This window comes from Argentina anserina, chromosome 3 (genome assembly GCF_933775445.1).
Source record: "Argentina anserina chromosome 3, drPotAnse1.1, whole genome shotgun sequence".
Lineage (NCBI taxonomy): Eukaryota > Viridiplantae > Streptophyta > Magnoliopsida > Rosales > Rosaceae > Argentina > Argentina anserina.
The window spans coordinates 23,749,123-23,772,104 of NC_065874.1; the positions used below are offsets into that span (position 1 = coordinate 23,749,123).

The 22,982-nt window shown below is 41.4% G+C and overlaps 1 pseudogene; it reads right to left on the bottom strand.

Annotated features, from left to right (window-relative positions):
* Positions 1-606: 606 nt before the first annotated feature.
* On the bottom strand, positions 607-20,552 carry LOC126789137 (pleiotropic drug resistance protein 2-like; annotated as a pseudogene).
* Positions 20,553-22,982: the final 2,430 nt, after the last annotated feature.

The window sequence follows — 22,982 nt, forward strand, 5'->3', positions numbered from 1 at the left end:
TGTTCTGTTAGCCTGAGCAACAGCGGCCGTGGAAAGCAGAAACATAGTTTTGCAAATTGTCTATATGGTTTGGGAAATGCAGACAGGGATGAACTTGGTTTGGGAACCAAGAAGCATGGACGAAGGGCACCCTTTTTTATTAGCAGCTGTTGCGCATACTCTTAAAATGTAGTTGATCATTTTTTGTAGATTTGAAGGTTTGGCTCAAGGATTTTCAGCCGAGGTAGTAATACCAAATGAAAGTCGTAGGACATAATCTGCTAGAAGGTTTTAATATCAAATCAAACTTTCCCAAGATCAGGATTCGGGACAGATGAGATAGAAGTCACCAGCTGAATTTTGTTTTTGGGGAATGAAGGTTGTATATACCATATGGGGGATTGTATGAGGTCAAGTTGTGATAGCACTAGAAACTAAAGCCTTAATCTTGCCATGTTGTGAGAACTAAAGAGAGATCTGATCTCAGATACGAGTAGAGATCTTAGAGTCAGATACGAGTATCAAATCTCATTTAACCCATAAACAATTACCAAATCATCTAAAAAACCTCATCAAATTTCGCCAATACAAACCTTCGGCATGCAACCAAAAAAAGAAGACTGAAATCTCTCATCTTCTTTGGAAGTTGAGGAACTTGATACCATAGGCAAATACAAAGAAGAAGAGGAGCACCCAACCAACATGAGCAAGGACTACTGGTACAAGAAAGTCATAGTCATATCCCAAGTACTCCTTAAGGAATGCATCAACTGCCTTAGGTGCCGAACCCGGAATTTCGAAACATAGATTGTCCAAGCCACAGGAGAACACCAGTAGTACCACCTCCACCATATAGGGATTAGCTGCAATATTAGAGCATGAACTTGGTTTACTACAAAATCTATAATAAACTTGACAAATTGATGTCCTCTGATGTTCCAAGATATGTTTTTTGAAGAGTTTCACACAGGATTTTCGATTTATATGTAGAAGCTGACTCTTTTCATTTCATTATAGAACTGCATTCTTAGATATCTTGCATTTCTACTTCCAGAAAACAAGATTAGTAATGCAGATGACGTACCGGTCTAGGGATGAGGAAACCAGAGAACAAGTTCCAAAGCTCAGGAAGAAGGACATAACAATGGCAGCAATCTGGTGGCCGGGAGTTAGTGCGACGACCATCATACCGTACATTGAAAAGTACGTGAAGCACATGAATATGAAGTAGTAGAAAAACTAGAAATACAAGAACTTAACCACCTTCCACTGGTATCCAATCATTGAATATAGCAGAAGTGCATAGATGAAGGTCTGTATTGCAACATAAATTGTTTCTATAGCCACCTGCAAAGAGGGAAATTAGGAAACGTAAGACATGGATGTATGCACCTATCTATTACCTGAGCAAAGGCATGAGGTAACTCGGAATACATTCCTGCTGCTCGCTAACGGTAGAATACTGTTCTCTCAATTGCCAGTTTGCCACTACAGATTGCACTGCAGAAGCGTTGGAGGCTCCGAGGAAGAGAAAAGCGGCATAAGTCGCTCCCAACAGGTTAATCAGGTCTTGCTGTTTGTGTCTGTAGACAAACAAATACAGTCATTTACCTTCTTTTGAACTTCCATCTGCTATTTTAGTAGTGCATCTCTTTTCAGAGAGATGAAAATGGACATAAAAAAATGTAGCTACTATTAAAAGACATGCGGTCATGCACATACATCTTGTCTCATTTTCCCCAAAAGATTACACCAAACAATATGCCAATAACAAGTGTCATGAAAAACCGGATTGCATTGTAGTGCGAATTCCTCCAGTAAGACCAGTGTTGTTTCCAGAAGCAAGCCTTGCACCGAGTTAAAAAGCTTTGCAAAATCAAGGTGGAGTTTGTTAAACAGCGACAAGCGTGGCCCGTGACTGTACCCATATTGTCCCAACTTAGCCACCTCACAAGTGTTGGGTTTTAATCACAAAAAGCCTCAATACAATTGGTTATTATCCACCCACTTATAAGCTTTATTTTCTTTGTCACTTCTTAAATGTGGGATCTCTCCTCTCCAACAGAGTTGAGTTTCAACTGCAGTGGAGCTGATTTCTAACACCCATGTGGCAGGATTGTACCCATCTTTAATTTTTTGAACCCCTTGAATACCCTACAAGCGGTTTTCCAATCATCAGAAAAACTTGGATGGTTCACCATCACCATTCTCCTTAACAACAGTTGAAATAGGTTACAGCATTCCATGCCTTCCATTTCCTACATACTACAAGCAATATGACTCAAATAATTTCTTCTCAACCGAGGACTTAGTGGCTTTATGCTCTAATTGAACTAGTCTTTCTTTGGTCCCAAGTGCAAGTTACCAGTAAATTAACTTTTTTTCATACATATCACTGTTGTATTGTAAATATGGAATTCATCATTAACCAGTCAAGCATATCAGGAAAAACCGAAAAACTCACCTCAAAATATTCAACAAGCTTGTGAGAACGAGGACCTAGAGGTCCAGCATAAATAACTTTTCCTCCTCTTTTCATCAAAAGTAGCTGCAAAAGAACAGCAGGTTGAGATATTTTGACAGCACAAATTGCTTAGTATTGCAAGGAGAACTAGTATGAAAATTATTGAGTCAAGAGATGAAGCATACCTCATCGAAAGCTTCAACAATATCTATGCTTGGTTGGTGGATTGTGCACACCACAGTTCGGCCAGTATCAACTGTGTTCCTTACAGCGCGCATAACAATTGCAGCAGCTCTAGCATCAAGGCCTAATGTAGGTTCATCCATACATATTATGGAGGGATTGGCAACCAACTCTACAGCTATTGTGAGCCTCTTTCTCTGTTCAGTTGAAAGACCATCTACTTCTGGAAGTCCAACTAAAGCATTCCTCAGTGGGTTAAGCTCAACTAGTTCCATGACTTCTTCAACAAACATCTATATGAAAGAAGATAATATTTGTGAAGCTCAATATCTAGACATTACTTACATATCAGCATGAACATAAATTATGTCAATAGTTATATGTTCTCAGCTGGAAATGATGAAATTTTGTTAAGGTTAACAAGATAAATCTGTCCACAAATCAATATCATCAAAGTACCTTTCGCGTTTCCTTCTTTACATCTGAAGCAAGACGCAACCACGCAGAATACAAAAGGGATTCATAGACAGTCACATAAGGAGAATGGATGTCATTTTGTTCACAATAACCGCTAACTCGAGCAAATGTAGCTTGGTCTTTTGGGTAGCCTGAAATGCTTATGCTACCATCAATGTACCCACCAGTCTTCCTTCCCGATAAAACATCCATCAAGGTTGTCTTTCCAGCACCACTTACTCCTACTAAAGCTGTTAAAACACCTGGTCTGAAAGCACCACTAACATCTTGTACCAGTTGTGATCTGCTCTCTTCGATCCCTTGACTCTTCATTTCCTGATGGTATATATGAGATTGGTTCCAAAATTACATCAGGTAATATGAGCCAGTACGTAAACTCCAATTAATAAAGTGGAAATAACAAAGGGAAAAAATCACTTAATCTATGCATTTGGCTGTTTGATCTCCTAAGTTATATAGCATCGCTTATTGTATGGTAGAGACTTACAGCAGTCATATCCACATAATAATTAACATGGTCAAAAGCAAGTGAAAGGGGCTGGAAGGGCAACACCATTCCCCATCGAGTTTCAATGGTTGAGGAACTTCTGCTTGAGCTTGAATTCCCTTTGCTGTTGCTCACTGGAATATCAGCGCCAACATATAAAGATAGCAATTGATAAAAGTAAGAACACAGTAACTAGTAAACTTATATGCACAAGTTAACATATCCATCACTGTCATAAAATATATATCATGGAAACCAAATTACGAGCACAAAATAACAAAAGCCAGACCAACCATCTGAAGTGGATGTCAAAACGCATTCCAATATTGGGATCAGGGGGTTCTTCTGAAAATTACTGCCTTAGAATCAATGAGTGCTGAAACAGTTCAAGAAGAGCACAATGAGTAGCAGCTTCCTAATTTATAAGCTTTAATAGCACTGCAAGTAACCAGGTAACGTAGTAAGAAACTTACGCTTCAAAAATGTTACTGCTGCAATGAAAAGAATGTTAAAAAGAAGAGAATATGCAGAGAGTGCTGCAATGCAAATCCAATACCAATATTCGTCTACAAACGGTCCTCTTTCCTTAAGAAGGGTCTTTCCAACTGTGGGTTGACTAGAACCATTTATTGGCTGTAACACATAAAAATGTTACTTATGCAATAGCCAAGAAATAAGAAAAAGAAAATAAGGAGCCTACTGATTCACTAGTAACATGAAGGAGTTTCTTCCAATTGGTTTTAATAGGTCTGAAAACTTACGCTACTCCACTTTTGTCAAGAAACTCATTGATGGCAATGGCCATTTTCCCATACATCATGGGAGAAATATAGTAGCCCCATATCATCCATGGTTTAATGTCACCTGCACAAAGAAAAGTAGTATCTGTTTCTGGTAATTTAAAAAAAAAAAATCCTGAACAGTTTACCATTATGTACTTATTATTATTATTATTATTTTTTCTGTGTATTGAGTTGTGAACATGTTGGTCAACAAAAAAAATATGTAAGCCATTTTACTTCAAGTCTAGGAAATTCCAAGTCCCAAACAAACAAACATTACCTTTGGTAAGTGTAAAACCTCCAAGCACAAACACCAGTAGCAAGGTAAAGGTTCCAATTGTTTGTGCAACAACTTCTGTTCGCCCAGCAGCGGCAATGAAATGGAAGAGGGATAGAGCCATCTGATGTACTTCAAAGAAAGACAAGAATTGCTTGAATAACCTGAAGATGATAAAAGTTGTCAACATCTGCAGAAAAAAAAAAGCCACCACTCCATTACAAATTTACAGCAGAAGATAATCAGTATCTACCTACTTGCAGCAGGTGCAAAACCAATATTGGTGTAATAAGTAAGAATGATCCAAATGCCTGACTCCATTACTGAAATGGGAATTCTGAGGAGCCAAAGAGGCAAGCCGAAAGCCCAGCCCGGATAGAACAAGGCATCTCTCTGTTTATAGAACACAGGAAGCCTGAAAACTGTCATGCAAGTTCTGCCATTCCATTAAACATGACATTGATGAGACTGAAAAACAATGCACCCCAAATTTTTTTGACCAGATTTCATTTCTGTTCTTAAGAACACAGTACGCGATTGTAGCCATGATTGTTATCTGGGTGGTCTTAAATATATATGTGGAACAATAATCTGAAAACAAACAAGAATGCAGACACGTGTACAAATAAAATGTGATTTATTGAATATCAAGCGCGGGGTTACAATCTTTGGAGAACTCCTCTGATTCTATCTCCGTATGTGATTTGGCTCAAGGGTGACATGCACTTGATCTTGAGGATTTGAGTTTGATTTGGATTTGATTTGATGAAGAACGAGCGATTTGGCCGCTTGATGATTCTTCGTGGACTTGAGTTTGGATTGGATTTGGATTTGATGAAGAACGAGCGATTTGGCCGCTTGATGATTCTTCGTGGACTTGAGGTTGGATTTGGATTTGAAGAAGAACGAGCGATTTGGCCGCTTGATGATTCTTCGTGTACTTGAGGTTGGATTTGGATTTGATGAAGAACAAGCGATTGGGCCGCTTGAAGATTCTTCGTGTACTTGAGGTTGGATTTGGATTTGGATTTGATGAAGAACGAGCGATTAGGCCGCTTGATGATTCTTCGTGGACTTGAGGTTGGATTTGGATTTGGATTTGATGAAGAACGAGCGATTGGGCCGCTTGATGATTCTTCGTGGACTTGAGGTTGGATTTGGATTTGGATTTGATGAAGAACGAGCGATTTGGCCGCTTGATGATTCTTCGTGGATTTGAGAGACTTCGGGACTTGAGAGACTTCGGGATTTGTCGAGAGTGATTCTTGCTCAAGTGATTTCTCTCCTTCTTCTCCAAGTCTAAAAATCCTCCCTTCATGTTGAAGGGGGTATTTATAGTGTCAAGGTTTCTATTTTGTAGAATATTTTAATGACACTAAAATAATAATTTTCTTTAATTATATAATTAAATCAATATTATTTTCTTATTAATTTAAAATTAGTTATTCTCATAACTAAATTAATCAGAAAATAATTAACTTAATTATAACCGTTAAGAAAATTTATTAATTTAATCAAATGTCTGATTACCATTTCGATCGTCAATGACATTCAATTTCCAATTAAAGTCGGAATTACGTAGCTTCGATTACGATCATCCGTTTATGTGCTGACACGAGTTTTATTCGGATCTGCACCAACTTTGTTGACTTTTGGGCCATGTGTGCAATTTTGTCGGGCTCTTGGTCGATTTAATCATTTAACGAATATAATTTACTTCATTAAATTTCATGCGTCTACAAATGCCCCCACTTCAAGTCGTGTTGCAAGCATGTCGTTGTCACGTGCCGAAAGCGCAGCTTGAAGTATACACTTTGATTTGAAGAATTTGTGGAGCTAGTTTCCGAGACTCCAAAAATTTTGTTGGATGCAGAACCCCGCTTTATTCTGCTCAAGAATTTTTTCTGCACTTTGCCTTTTCCCACTTGTATTATTAGTGCTCTTCTTTTCTGTCAAAGAAGTTACTTTCTCAGATGCATTTGCTGTCCACCGATGCTTTTCATCAAATGCTTTAACGTTGTTTATGGAGGGCATCATTGTGCCAGCAAGATCTTGGCTTTACTTTCAGGCTGTCTATATTCGTTACCCCCTGCCCATAAAGTGCTGTAAGCACCACTCATTGCAAACGGAGATGCATACAAACCTTGGTTATTGAAATGATCGCATATTCTCCTTTTGCTGTTTTTTTTTGTGCTGCTTTGCTTGGCTGCTTTCCACTTTCTTTCCTTTTTTTAAATTCTCTTATCATCATAAGCATCTATAATTGATGCATACCAAGAACGTGGCCACTCACTCAGAAACTTCACAGATTCATTATTACCACATACCTCCATAGCATTTTTTGGCTGGTACTTATACGTCCATAAGCTATTCTCAGGGACTGCATAGCTTCCATCTACATTACTTATAATCTTAGGGACGACGCCGCCGTGATCGGAGGGCAAGAGGGCTTCTTGAGTACATGCTTAGGGTGAGCCTTCATAATATCGCTGGCGCGGATGGAGCCGCTGACCTCTTCCACTCGGCCTTTGCAGTGAACGACTCGGATCACGTCGAGAGCTCCACATGGCAGAATGTAAGAGATGCAACATCGGATTGCGTTCTTCATTTCTAGCTGAAGTTAATGCGGCTCCTCTCTATCTTAAGGTGGTCATACAGATGGGATTGTGCTATGTTCATCATTTACTGTGTCAAAATCATCAAACAAAGAACAACCTGTGGCAAGTGCCTCCTTCTCAAACTGTCTTAGCAGACGCTCTCTTGGGGACTCGGGTTCACTCCCAAAGCTAATGCTAGATGGACTTTGCTCCATCCCTAGCATGTTCAAGAACTCATTTGCAACAGATTCTGTAACATCATCCAAGGTACATGAACTTCCCATCATATTTCTTTTATATGGTGCATCATCTACAAAACATTTCATGTCTTCAGGAGATTTTAATTCTTCTGCCTCCATATCTGACACATTACTTAATGCTGATTCAAGCTCTTTCATAAGTGAGGCAGCCGGGTCCGATTGGGGCTACCTATCCGAGAGTTTTGATCTTTCTTCTATGAATCTAGCTGCAGAGGAGGAGCATCTGATGGCAGCTCAACCAGCAAGGAGTAAAGTAAAGGCCCAAATGTTGGAAGACTTGGAAACAGAAGCATTAATGCATGAGTACGGTTTGGATGAGATGGGATAAAAGGAAGAAAGAATTGAATTGAGTCTGCGTGAATATGGCGAGTGAATGAATGAATGAATGAATGAATGAATGAATCATTCATTGATTGAGAGCATGCGTGCTCTTGTGCAACCTGTTTTTTTTTCAGACTTTGACCCTCCTTTTCTTGTTAGTCTGACTTTGACTTTTGATATTTTTTTTCTGACTTTGACTTTGATTTTTAACTTTTCTCACTTTGACTCTCTTTTTTTGTAGGATTTTGACAATAATATGAGAGTCGCGTTCAATCTAGCCATTCGACTGCTTTTGAACGCATTAATTTTTGGCGGATTTGAAGAACGTAAACGACCTAATCGCTTGACTGCTCTCAATTCATAGACAGCAGTCAACAAAAGCGGATTAGGCTTTACGCATCACATTCAGCATGGTGGCTTTCAAGAGTTTGAAGAACGTAAACGACCTAATCGCTTGACTGCTCTCAATTCATAGACTTGACGTCAGTCAACAAAAGCGGATTACGCTTTACGCATCACATTCAACATGGAGGCTTTCAAGAGTTTGAAGAACGTAAACGACCTAATCGCTTAACTGCTCTCATTTCATAGACTTGACAGCAGTCAATAAAAGCGTTTTAGGCTTTACGCATCACATTCAACATGGAGGCTTTCAAGAGTTTGAAGAACGTAAACGACCTAATCGCTTAACTGCTCTCATTTCATAGACTTGACAAAAGTCAATAAAAGCGTGTTAGGCTTTACGCATCACATTGACCATGCGGCTTTCAAGAGTTTTCTTCACGATGCAAGACTTGTTGATCCGGAACAGAAGAAGTGCCAAATCCCAGAGATTCCAGAACTGAGAGCCGGTTTTGAAGAACGTCAGAGCAGCTTCAAGTCAAAGAAGAAGTGTCAAATCCGAGAGATTCCAGAACTGAGAGCCAGCTTTGAAGAACGTCGGAACAGCTTCAAGTCAAAGAAGAAGTGCCAAATCCGAGAGATTCTAGAATTGAGAGCCAACTTTGAAGAACGTCGGAGCAGCTTAAAGTTAAAGAAGAAGTGTCTAATTCGAGAGATTCCAGAACTGAGAGCCAACTTTGAAGAACGTCGGAGCAGCTTCAAGTCAAAGAAGAAGTGTCCAATCCGAGAGATTCCAGAACTGAGAGCCAGCTTTGAAGAACGTCGGAGCAGCTTCAAGTCAAAGAAGAAGTGTCCAATCCGAGAGATTCCAGAACTGAGAGCCAGCTTTGAAGAACGTCGGAGCAGCTTCAAGTTAAAGAAGTGCCAAATCAGAGAGATTCCAGAACTGAGAGCCAGCTTTGAAGAATGTCGGAGCAGCTTCAAGTTAAAGAAGAAGTGCCAAATCCGAGAGATTCCAGAACTGAGAGCCAGCTTTGAAGAACGTCGGAGCAGTTTCAAGGGTTTGACTTGGATGTGACAGACTTGAATGATCAAGATTTGCTCCTTTCTTATCCTTTTTTTTTTCAATCAAACCCTTATATTTTTTTTGATGTGACTGAACTTAAGATTGTTATTCTTAAGCTGCCTACGTATCCTTCTAAAGAAAGAATGAAGTCATCACGTAGGGTTTTTTAGGTGCCTTGTGCAGTTTAAGCTCATGCAGGCGTGGAGCGTTTTTTTTTTCGTTTTTTTGTCTTATGCAGTTTAGGCTCGTGCAGACTTGGAGCGTTTTCTTTTGTTTTCAAGCATAATACTTCTTCAAGAACTTACCGTTGATGGGACCGATCCTCAAACCGTCTTCCGCCACAATTTTGTAAGCTCCATTGGTGTAAACTTCTCTGACGACGTAAGGACCATCCCACTTTGACTTGAATTTGGAGCCAGACTTGTGCGTCATAATGATGGGTCTTCGAACAGCAAGGACTAAATCATCAACTTGAAATGACCGTGGTCGAACACCTTTGTTGAAGGCGTGTGACATCCGAGCTTGGTAGCATTCCAGGTGTTGTTGTGCGTCAAGCCTCTTCTCGTCCAAAGCTTCTAACTCTTGCATGCGTTACTTGACATTTTCTTCATTTGTGAGACCTTCTTGCAAAGCGATTCTCAATGACGGGATTTCTTTCTCTAATGGTAACACGACTTCTACACCATAGACGAGAGAATAAGGTGTAGCATTTGTGGCTGTCCGATACGTCGTTCTGTAAGCCCAGAGAGCTTCACCCAATTTCTCATGCCAATCCCTCTGCTTCTTGCTGACAGTTTTCTTCAAAATGTTACATAGCGTTTTATTGAATGCTTCTGCCAATCCATTTGCCGGAGCGTTATACATCGAAGAGAAGTGAAGCCTGACGTGAAATTTCTTGCTCAGATTTTCTGTTGCGGTATTCGAGAAATACTTGGCATTGTCCGTGATGATGCATCGTGGTATACCATAGCGTTGTATAATGCTTCTAGTAATAAAGTCCACAACATTTTCTTTCTTTATTTCTTTCAGCGGTATCGCTTCTGCCCACTTTGAGAAGGAATCTGTGGCTGCCAGAATGTACATATGACCAGCCGATGATTTCGGAGTGATGGGTCCGATGGCATCCATTCCCCAGACATCGAACGGGTGCGAAGCAATTGTCGGATGCAACGGCTCAGGTGGCTGATGAATGAAGTTGGCATGAAACTGACAAGCTTGGCATTTTTGTGCATACTCCATACAATCCTTGACCATGGTAGGCCAATAATACCATAGTCGTCTTACTTGGAAATGTAACTTTGGCCCTGACTGATGTGCTCCACACACTCCAGAATGAACCTCTTCCATGGCTTTCACCGCTTCATCCTTTCCCAAGCATCGAAGGAGTACTCAGTCAAACGACCTCCGATATAAAGTTTCTTTGTAGTAGAGGAAGCGCGGTGCTCGTCGCTTGATGCTCCACTTTTGCTTCGAATCTTCAGGAAGCTTGTTGTGTTCAAGATAGTCGATAAAAGGATGTCTCCAGTCTTCAACATCAATGGTGTGAACTGACACTACATGAGAACAAGCACACTGGAGTGAAGTTTTTGTTGTCACGACCCACCTTTGGCAAATTGGGATGTCCAAAATTTCGTCTCCAGACAATGCCAAGTTTGTCAATGCGTCTGCCATTTGATTTTCTTTCCGTGGCACATGTATGAGTGTCACATTATCAAAGCCCTTCAAGAGTTGTGTGGCAAGTTGGAAATAAGGTACCAAATCTTCCTTCTTGACCTCGTAATTAGTGAGCAGTTGATCAATCACCAACTTCGAGTCTTCATATACTTCGAGACTTTGGATTTCAATTTCTAACGCTGTTTGCAATCCCATGATCAAGGCTTGGTACTCTGCGACATTGTTGGAGCACAATTCCCCAAGGGTGAAAGAATAAGGCAATATCTGCTTTTGTGGAGAGACAAAGATAACACCAGCCCCTGCTCCGTCTGCCCTAGATGAGCCATCGAAAAACATCTTCCAAGTAGGGAGGACCTCTGCAAGAAAGACTTCCTCATCCGGGAATTCATCTGAGATTTCCCAATCCGCTGGAATAGGGTGGTCTGCCAAGAAGTCGGCCAACGCCTGCCCTTTCAGTGCTTTAGCAGGCACATATACGATGTCGTATTGGTTCAATAGTAACGCCCACTTAGCCATGCGTCCGGTTAGAACTGGTTTCGATAATATAAACTTAACTGGATCGGCTCGCGCCACCAAGTGTATTGTGTAAGCTTGCATGTAATGCCTTAACTTTTGAATGGCGAAGATGAGTGCAAGACACATCTTCTCTATCGACGGATAATTCAGCTCAGGTCCAGTGAGGGTCCGACTTATGTAGTACAAGGCTTTCTCCTTTTTGGCTTCATTTTCTTGGGCAAGAAGGGCCCCAAGCGATCTCTCTTGAGCCGCGATGTAAAGGATAAGAGGTTTCCCGGCGATAGGTGCACCCAACACTGGAGGATTCGCCAGGTATTTCTTTATGCTCTCAAAGGCATTGCGACAAGCTTCATCCCATACAAATGGAACATCTTTCTTCATGAGTCAACTGAATGGTTGGCAGCGGCCCACCAAGTTCGATATGAACCATCTGATGAAGGCAAGTCGTCCTTGGAGGCTTTTCAACTCGCGCAAATTTCTTGGCTCTGGCATTTCCCGGATGGCTTTAATTTTGGATTGGTCTACCTCGATGCCTCGGTGCTTCACGATGAATCCAAGAAATTTTCCAGAACTGACGCCGAATGCACATTTCAAATGATTCATTTTTAACTGGTACTTGCGTAACCTGTCGAACACTCTTCGTAGATCTTGCAGGTGATCACTTCTTTTCTTTGTTTTGACAACCAAATCATCAACATAGCATTCTACATACTTGTGCAGCATGTCACCGAAAATTTTCTGCATAGCGCGTTGGTACGTTGCACCGGCATTTTTTAACCCGAATGGCATGACCTTATAACAATAAATTCCTTTGGGAGTTCGAAATGCAGTGAGTTCCTCATCCTCTAAGGCCATCCTTATCTGATTGTAACCTGATGATCCGTCCATGAATGACAAAACCTCATGCCCGGTTGTCGCATCCACCATGAGCTCTATGATTGGTAGAGGGAAATCATCTTTTGGACATGCCTCGTTTAAATCACGAAAATCTACACAAACGCGGATTTGTCCGTTCTTCTTCTTGACAAGAACAATGTTTGCGATCCACTTGGGATACTAAACCTCTCTAATGAAGCCTGCGGCAATCAACTTATCAACTTCCGCTTCAATTTGAGGAATAAGCTCTGTTCGAAAGCGTCTTTGTGTTTGCTTGGTTGACCGAGCCTCCGGTTTGACAGCAAGTCGATGAACTGCTACCTTTGGATCTAGGCCGGGCATTTCTTTGTACGTCCAAGCAAATACATCTTTGTACTCGAGCAACAGATCAAGATGTTCTTTTTCTTCTTAAGAACTTAAAGACACACTCACAAAAATAGGTCTTGGGTCTTCCTCTGTTCCCAAGTTAATCTCCTTAAGTTCGTCCATAGTGGCTTGCCCCCCGTCTTCAAGTTCTGGAGGAGCTTCGTCTACTTCAATTTCTAAATCTTCATGATCGTCTTCCTCTACGGCATCTGTTTCTGCCACCGTGACATGATAAGAGGTTTCGACAATGTCATCATCACCGTCATTATCAAGGTTGCTGGTGTTGCTATCTCCTTTTTGGCCAGTGAATATGATGGTATGTTGCTTCACTTTGAGTTTATCTGTAGAATCCACTTCCAACACACAATGCCTCTTCATTCGTGACGGGATAAGACTTCGGATTTCTTTGCTCTCCACTCGACTACAAGTTGTTTTCCTCTTGCATATCTGTCGTTCTTCAGGCGCTTGGATCCTTTCCAACGCAGGCTTTCGCAGAATGAGGTTTGATATTTTCTTATCTTTGTCTGAACTTGACATCCTCTTGAATACGGAAGGCCGAGTGGTTGTACTACCGACGCGATTGAGGACTGAACCTCTACTTGTTGTCATGTTCACACGGTCAAAAACCGACACCCTTGTGATTAATCCTTCAATGCGTTCAAGTGTTGCTCTTCGGGAACCTGGACGAATGCGATCGAACGACGAAATGCGAGGGGTTGACTGAACCTCTTGACTCTTCTCTTCAACTACGTCGACACTGATATGTTGCACATTGGCTCGCTCCGCCCTCCTCCTTCCTGAAATTCTGATTGGCTTGCTTGAAGTGAAACCGAGACCAGCTTTAGAAGAATCAACTATTGCCCCTTGCTCTCTTAACTTCTTTTGTGACTCATCGAGCTCATGCGCCATCCTTACTGCAGCCTGGTCGCCCTTTTTGCTTGATGAACCAAAGTCGTATCCGGCCTTTTCTAACAGCTTGTATGCGTTAGGATCGAACCCTTCACATGTTCTTTTCTTGGGCAGCGATCCATGTTCCGTCTTACCTTGAATCGGTTTGACAAACCCCTCTAATGGCTGCTTTGTGGGATTTCGGTTGTTCATCTTTATTAATGGCAATGTTGACTCCTCCTTCAATAATTTCACATTATCCTCTTCTAATTTTCGTGGGAAATCTTGTGACTTTTTCCCCACAAATGGGGACTCCCCCTCCCTTCGTCTAGACTTCGGAACATAGCGAAGGACCGGAGAGGCATGGCTGGCTTTTCTTTCTGCATACGATGTTGCCACTTCAAACGAGACTTTTTGCGACACTTCACCATGAAGTTCAATGTCTTTTGATTTGACATCACTCTCCCTAACTTTAGCGTCTTTCCCCGTGGAGAGTACTCCGACCGGAAGGACTTCTTTTATCGACTCCTCATCTGTGTAGAACTTAGAATCCGCAAAGTATGATTCGGCTTCTGTGAAAGGTTTGGTATCTCCAACCATAGTTTTCACACCTCCGCGATAGAACTTGAAGCATTGGTGCAAAGTGGATGGCACGATGCCATTTTCATGTACCCATGGTCGTCCCAGCAACAAGTTGTACGAGGTCTTGGCATCGATGACATGGAACAAAGTGTTTGATTTTAGCTCTCCAATGTCCATGTCTAGTCTGATCATCCCTATCGCTCTTTGTCCTCCTTGGTTGAAACCTTGGATCATGAGACGACTCCTTGACAACTCATCAACGTTGATGCCGAGTTGAGACATGGTTGACTTGGGCATGATATTTACTGCTGACCCTCCGTCTATGAGCATGCGATTCAACTTCCGCTCTCGCATGTATCCTGTCACAAAAAGAGCCGATTATGTGGCTTAGAACCCAATTGGAGGTCATCATCCGTGAAGTGAATGGTATCACAATATGCATCACACACGCCACATTCTTTCATGCTTGTGGAGTGTTTTTCTATGTCAATAAGCAACTCCACAAGTGCGCATCTCTTTGATTTTGGCAATTGCATCAAGTCAGAGAGGCTAAGTTGGAAAGGTAGACTCTCCAATTGTTTCAACACCTCATTCTTCTTTAACACTTGACTTGCACCTGTATCTCTTCCTTCAGGGTTCTCGTCTTCTTTGGAGCTAACTTCACAACTTGTGGCCATTGAAGTGACATTCGGTTGTTTTGTCGGCAAGTGTTCTTTTGACAAGTTCTGACGAAGAGGCTTCCACAAATATGGAACAACTTTCGTCTCAAAACGTCCTCGTCCGTTCTCCACCCGTCATGGAGGTGACTTCTCATGGCTTGGTTGGGCAATCGGTGAATTTAACATCATACCTTTGCGAGTTCTTCTTCGGGTGACCAATATCCATCCTTCATCATCGGCATTAGAGGCAACTTGGAGGGTAGGCGTGGAAGCAAGACATTCTTTAACTTCTTTGGTCTTCTTATGTTTACGCGCTTCCTTTATAAACAAAACGGTGCTTTCATCGGGTGAAAAGGGAGTGGAACTGGCTCGAACGACCCGAATGTTACGGTAGTGCAATTGACTTCAGCAATGTCGTCAACGTCCAGCTCAATCTTCCCTTGCTTGGCGAGGTTCATTATCAAATCCTTGAGAACAAAGCACTTTTCTATAGGGTGACTAACGAGGCGATGATATTTGCAATACTTCGGATCGTTGACTCGATGCATTTCTTCTGGACGTTTGCACTCCGGAAGCTCTATTATCTTGTTTTCGAGCAGATCCTCTAACATGCCCGCCACATCAGAGTCCGGGAACGGGTACGTCTTTCGCTCAATCTCCTTTAACGTGAGTTTAATCCTATCGTAGGTTCGAGGAGGTTCCACCTTATTAAACTCTTTCTTATCCCGCGTAGAGATCTTAACTGGTGCAGTATTGATGAACATTGATTCTTTGGAAGGCTTCTTCACAACCTTGTCAAATCTGCTTCCGAAGGCTTTGTCTTTTCGTTGGTCGACCGGGTTTCATTCTTTCCCTTATGACTTGCCAAGCTTAGCTCCATGTCGTGGGCTCGAGTAGCCAACTCTTCGAGAGAACGAGGCTTGATTCCTTGCAAGATGTATAACAAATCAAAGTGCATGCCTTGGATGCACATTTCAACGGCTGACACCTCTGACAGTCGATCCTTGCAATCAAGGCTAAGTGAGCGCCATCTATTGATGTAGCCGATCGCGGGTTCATCCTTCCGTTGCTTCGTGTTAGTTAGCTCCATCATGCTCACCGTTCGCCTTGTACTATAGAATCGATTAAGGAACTCGCGCTCCATTTGGTCCCAACTGTCAACATACTCCAGCTCTAAGTCTGTATACCACTCGAAGGCATTTCCCTTCAACGAGCGAACGAACTGCTTGACAAGGTGATCGCCTTCTGTCCCGGCGTTACTGCAAGTCTCCACGAAGTGGGCAACATGTTGCTTTGGGTTTCCTTTACCTTCAAATTGTTGGAAATTCGGTGGCTGATACCCCCGCGGCATCCTTAAGTTGTCGATCCTCTTCGTGTAAGGTTTGGAGTAAGTGATTGAGTCACGAGAAAGACCTCCATATTGAGCCCGAATTGAGTTGGTGATGATGTCTTCCATGGTATGATGCCGTGCTTGATTCGTCATCAGAGAAAACGTCTTCTAGGATAGGGCCATCACCATGAACGGGTAGAAGAGATTGCTCACTTGGCTCCTTCTCCTTTGACACTTGCTTCTTCTCGCTTTGAAAGGCATGCTCTATTGCTCCCAAGCTCTCCAAGGTGATGACTGGTTGACGAAGCTTACTAGCAAGTGCCATGAACGTCGTAGGTTGAGCTCTAGCCACGCTCCGGGTGACAAGGGCAATCGGTTCACTCTTTGATTTGGAGGATGTTTGCTTGGACTTCTTCACCGGTTCGGCCTCTCTGTTTGACCTCGCGGTTGTGGACTTGGATTTCTTCGGTGGAACGGCTTGGTTGTTCTTGGAAGCCATCGCACAAATGAAAGATTTCTTCAGAGAATGAGATGAGAGGCCAAAAATGTCCCAGGCGTGCCAATTTGTAGAACGAGAATCTGAAAACCAAACAAGAGAATGCAGACACGTGTACAAATAAAATGTGATTTATTGAATATCAAGCGCGGGGTTACAATCTTTGGAGAACTCCTCTGATTCTATCTCCGTATGTGATTTGGCTCAAGGGTGACATGCACTTGATCTTGAGGATTTGAGTTTGATTTGAATTTGATTTGATGAAAAACGAGCGATTTGGCCGCTTGATGATTCTTCGTGGACTTGAGTTTGGATTGGATTTGGATTTGATGAAGAACGAGCGATTTGGCCGCTTGATGATTCTTCGTGGACTTGAGGTTGGATTTGGATTTGATGAAGAACGAGCGATTTGGCCGCTTGATGATTCTTCGTGGACTTGAGGTTGGATTTGGATTTGATGAAGAATGAGCAATTGGGCCGCTTGAAGATTCTTCGTGTACTTGAGGTTGGATTTGGATTTGGATTTGATGAAGAACGAGCGATTGGGCCGCTTGATGATTCTTCGTGGACTTGAGGTTGGATTTGGATTTGGATTTGATGAAGAACGAGCGATTTGGCCGCTTGATGATTCTTCGTGGATTTGAGAGACTTCGGGACTTGAGAGACTTCGGGATTTGTCGAGAGTGATTCTTGCTCAAGTGATTTCTCTCCTTCTACTCCAAGTCTAAAAATCCTCCCTTCATGTTGAAGGGGGTATTTATAGTGTCAAGGTTTCTATTTTGTAGAATATTTTAATGACACTAAAATAATAATTTTCTTTAATTGTATAATTAAATCAATATTATTTTCTTATTAATTTAAAATTAGTTATTCTCATAACTAAATTAATCAGAAAATAATTGACTTAATTATAACCGTTAAGAAAATTTATTAATTTAATCAAATGTCTGATTACCATTTTGATCGTCAATGACATACAATTTCCAATTAAAGTCGGAATTACGTAGCTTCGATTACGATCATCCGTTTATGTGCTGACACGAGTTTTATTCGGATCTGCACTAACTTTGTTGACTTTTGGGCCATGTGTGCAATTTTGTCGGGCTCTTGGTCGATTTAATCATTTAACGAATATAATTTACTTCATTAAATTTCATGCGTCTACAATATATATGAATGAATTGCGTTTCATTAGTAGCCATTCCCTTGAGAAGCATGCCTTGAAGAGTTCCCAATTAGAAATTCCATACTTTTCTCTCAGCAAAGCACCAGGATGAGCACTAGACTTATCATACGGAACTCTTAGCTCTTCAGAAAGCCTTTGGCTAATATAAAAGGAGTTGAAGGCTTGAGTGAACTCAGGTACTCAAATATATTTGTAAGGTTGATTCCTTTTGAACCAGTATTGCTCTTGATCCTTCTTGGATGTTACTTCTTGCAAAAAGTCTGCAACTCCTTTCCTTTGGGGGCATTGGAAGCGGGCAATGTTCAAAAAACTCAAGAACATTCTCACGAGAACCTTGATAAACGATTTGACCCTCTGATCTGAGAGTAGGATAATGTCATCAAAGAGGTCAAAAGTCTATGGGGCTGAAGGAGAGAAATTATCATTGTTATGTCCATAATATGAGCCATCTGCCCCATGTACTTGACAATTTGAAATGTTGTGGAACTATCCAGTCCTGTTGATATTTCATCCATGAAAAAGGCTCTTGCTGGCCCAACTAGCATTTCACCTGCATCCATTAAATATGATGATTGCAACAATCCTCCCTGACAGCTGAAACATATATTCCTCATAATGAACCTATTTTCTTGGTATTACTCTAATGATGATGCAGCCTAAGTAGTATTAACCACACATGTCTTGGGAATTGGTTAATAAATTTTTGCTTTCTTACGTTCCTCAGTTATACATGATAATGTAAAACGTTCTTCTACATTACCTCATACGTACCAGTTGTTACACGCTTCATCTGCCCTCCAGATATTCCCCGCCTCATGTCATCACCCACCATAGTATCAGCACAAATGTCCAATCCGAGTATCTGTTAGAGATTCAATATATGTTATGCTTGTCAAGGAAGAAATGACAGAATTTATTGATTTCTTATCTAGCAAGCAAACCTTGAGAACATAATCTGTCATTATACTACTTTTCTGACCAGCCACTGCTGTGGCTTTCATGAATGCATCAATCTCAGGATCCGGCTGTACGCCTTCTTGTTTCTCACGCCTTGATGCTTCTGCCAGTGCTTCATACCTGCTTCCAACTCCCAGGCAACGTCCAGAGAAATCCAGTGTCTCGCGTACTGCCATCTCACCATAATGAAGATCACGCTGGCTAATATATGCACTAGTTCTATGAAGTACAAATTCTGAGAACTCGTGACCACAATAGGTAACTTTTCCCGTTACCTGCTCAACCAAAGTACGAGCAAGGGGACATGAAATTGTAGACTTAGAAACATACTTATATATGCAATTTGAGTAAGAGAGAGGGAATGAATGTTAGTCAGACCCTTAAATCATCATCAAGCTTTCCAGAAAGTGCCTTTAAAAATGTAGTTTTTCCTGAGCCAGGAGGTCCAAGAAGTAAACTCATTCTGGAAAACATATAACAATAAAACAAAAATGACTTTCAGAAACCACAGGTAACAATAGGTCACATTAGGCACTTAGCAGACACTATATATGTGAAACAACCTCATCAAAAAAGCTGGTTTGCTGTCTATAATGAAAACATAATCGTAGAATTCAGCTATATACCTTGCTGGTCCCACTATTCCACTCACATCTTGAAGTATCTTCACTACCATTTTCTTCGATGGAGAGAGCCCACAGAGTCCAAGAACCCCCTATGGAGTTTGAAAATCAATAATGCAAAAAAAAAAAAAAATTGGCCTTTAGGAAGTATAGACATGCATAAGGAAGAACCTGCAGCTACAAATTTAAAATTTCAAGTTCGTAAAGCAACATGAAGTTTTCTACCTATATTATTAAGTACTAGAATATAGTTCTCTTTAACAAATCCAGTTTCACTTGTCTCAGCACTTACAGTTCCATTTTCAATGATTCAGAAATTTTTGAGGTTAAAAATTGTACCACAATTGCATTTAAGGTGGAATTGTACAGAGTTGGAAGTGCTCTGGTCCCAACATATGCATCTCCTTTAACTGATAAATGCTGAAATCTTACTTCAATCTTTGGAACCTCAATTCCCACCCTAGTATAAGAAAACAGGAAATAGTTTATAATTGTCATTAATTCATTGAATTAACCCCAAATAAATTTGTACTCACTTCAGTGGAAGATGGTTGCCTGCTAATCAAACTCAAGATGTAAGGTGAAATGAGAAGCTTTGAGAAAAAGTCTAGTAGCTCTAAATTGAGTGAATAATTGGGAGCTCCATATATAATCACTGCTACATTGAGTAGCTCTAAATTTATAATGAACCAAACAGTACTTATCAATAAAATCTCCCATAGTGAACCTTTCTATCTTCTCAGAAAAAATAGTGAACCTTTCTAAATTTGGGAAACCAGCTAGATCAAAATGAAACACATTTGACATGTACACACTACTAACCTGTCAGTCCTGTCCCTGAGCTTCCTGAGAAACTTTTCATTATCTTCCTCAACGACCTTTAGTATGCTATCCATCAACTTCTGCTTCTCATCAGCCCCAAGCTTTGTAACATCAACCTCATCATGCACTATCCTTCCATTGCTCATGACCTGCCTCAACATTCCCTTCTTCAACCTCTCGTAAGTAGGCAGCCCACTTCAACTCCTCCTCATCCTCTTCCGGCCTCCCACTCCTGGAGACTGAGTTTGGCTGATCATTCCACATGTCTTTCATGCTTGTTGCCCGCCAGTTGATGCTACTTCCAGACCGCACCAGGTCTTCTCCAGCCAATGCTGCCGCCATTGTTGAACGTTCCTTTTAGCCGAAATTTCAGGTTTCTTACTACTTAGTTAAGGAAAATCAAATTAGATCATGTTTTGTGGTATAGGGTGTTTGAGAAGACATATTGGCAATGCATGAGTAGAGAATAAAAAGAAAACATAGGAAGTATTCATTATAGTAGTCTTTTTTCAGAGAGGGCAGGCATTTAGCACTTGTGTTTATATAACAGTCTGATTCCCCTATCTGTCTTTCTCATTCGAAAGAGTCTATGCCCCGCATGATTCATATTGGCATTGCTGATGAAGAGAAAGAGAGAGAGAAAAAGAGAAAGAGAAAGAGAAGGAGTACGGTCTATACGGATGTGGATGAAGAAAACATAGGAAGTATTCATTATAGTAGTCTTTTTTCAGAGAGGGCAGGCATTTAGCACTTGTGTTTATATAACAGTCTGATTCCCCTATCTGTCTTTCTCATTCGAAAGAGTCTATGCCCCGCATGATTCATATTGGCATTGCTGATGAAGAGAAAGAGAGAGAGAAAAAGAGAAAGAGAAAGAGAAAGAGAAGGAGTACGGTCTGTACGGATGTGGATGAAGAAAACATAGGAAGTATTCATTATAGTAGTCTTTTTTCAGAGAGGGCAGGCATTTAGCACTTGTGTTTATATAACAGTCTGATTCCCCTATCTGTCTTTCTCATTCGAAAGAGTCTATGCCCCGCATGATTCATATTGGCATTGCTGATGAAGAGAAAGAGAGAGAGAAAAAGAGAAAGAGAAAGAGAAAGAGAAGGAGTACGGTCTGTACGGATGTGGATGAAGAAAACATAGGAAGTATTCATTATAGTAGTCTTTTTTCAGAGAGGGCAGGCATTTAGCACTTGTGTTTATATAACAGTCTGATTCCCCTATCTGTCTTTCTCATTCGAAAGAGTCTATGCCCCGCATGATTCATATTGGCATTGCTGATGAAGAGAAAGAGAGAGAGAAAAAGAGAAAGAGAAAGAGAAAGAGAAGGAGTACGGTCTGTACGGATGTGGATGAAGAAAACATAGGAAGTATTCATTATAGTAGTCTTTTTTCAGAGAGGGCAGGCATTTAGCACTTGTGTTTATATAACAGTCTGATTCCCCTATCTGTCTTTCTCATTCGAAAGAGTCTATGCCCCGCAAGATTCATATTGGCATTGCTGATGAAGAGAAAGAGAAAGAGAAAGAGAAAGAGAAGGAGTACGGTCCGTACGGATGTGGATGAAGTATCAAGTTTTCATATGGGAACTATATGGTTGTCAGGGTCCCCAGGAATATGGTGCCTCTGCTTTTGAAAGATAAAATGATTGTATTGTAGTGTATGCAATTCACAGTTACATGCGTGAAGTTGCTGCAAAACAATCTATTCTATTCTCCCTCTTTCTTTAATTTAATCTATTTTAGCCTTTTAGGCATTCTAATAAGTACATTAATTGTCATACCCAACGGGAATTGGGAAAAAAATGACATGTATGCATGAAGTCATTCATTTAAGTATCCTAACAAATGACTTCATTTTGATCAATCAAATTTGATACATTAACGGGCACCAAAAATGACCTCACCCATATACTGTATATGATACTTTCCTCTTCTCAAAATACCGATGAGGTGACAAGATGGTTTGGTAAATAAATTGAAATAACAAATTATGTTCTTTTTTTGCTCTAGACGACCATCAAATTACAAAACTGGGAAATCAAAAGGCGCAGGCTAAAGTACTAAAAAAGCATGCCTCTGAATACGTCGGAGCAACTTGGGAAGGCGAAACCTAGGGTTTCAATTGGCGGCCTCGTTCCTTTCGCAAGGGGGACGTCCATCGTGGTTGACGGCCATGCTAGGGATCTTGACGTGGATCGTTGTGGTAGTGAGGGGTTCCTGTTTGGAAGGCTTCTCCGAACGTAGTGGGAGTTTTGGGATCCAGATCATGGCGACAGCGTCGGCAAGAGGTGTCGATCGTAGGGAAGGTGCTGCTAGATCTGCAAAGGGATGCGCCGGCCGGACTCGAGGCTGCAATGGATCTGTGTGGTGCAGGTCTTTTGGTGATGACTCTGGCGATCTTAGGTGGTCGGCGATGTGATCCCTTTTGGTCCGAGTTGCTGGTGTCGGGGAAGGTTTGGCCACTGCAGATGCCGGCAACGTCGGGATTGCTATTGTCAATTGGGCGAAGAGACTTGGCTTGGCCTTGGGCCTCCTGCATCTAGGCCGGGGCTGAGGCCTTTGGGCCTGGGTCGTGGTTCAGGTTATGGGTTTTGGGCCCATTATCTGTGGTCTGGGTTGGCACTAAGGCCTTTAGGTCTGGGCCATGGGTATTCTTTTGTGGTTTTGGTTTTGCTGTTGGTATCAGAGAAACCTTATCCACTACCTCTGCGAGGGTTTGTTGGTGGAGTAGCGATTAGCCCTACTGATAAGGGCAAATGGATTG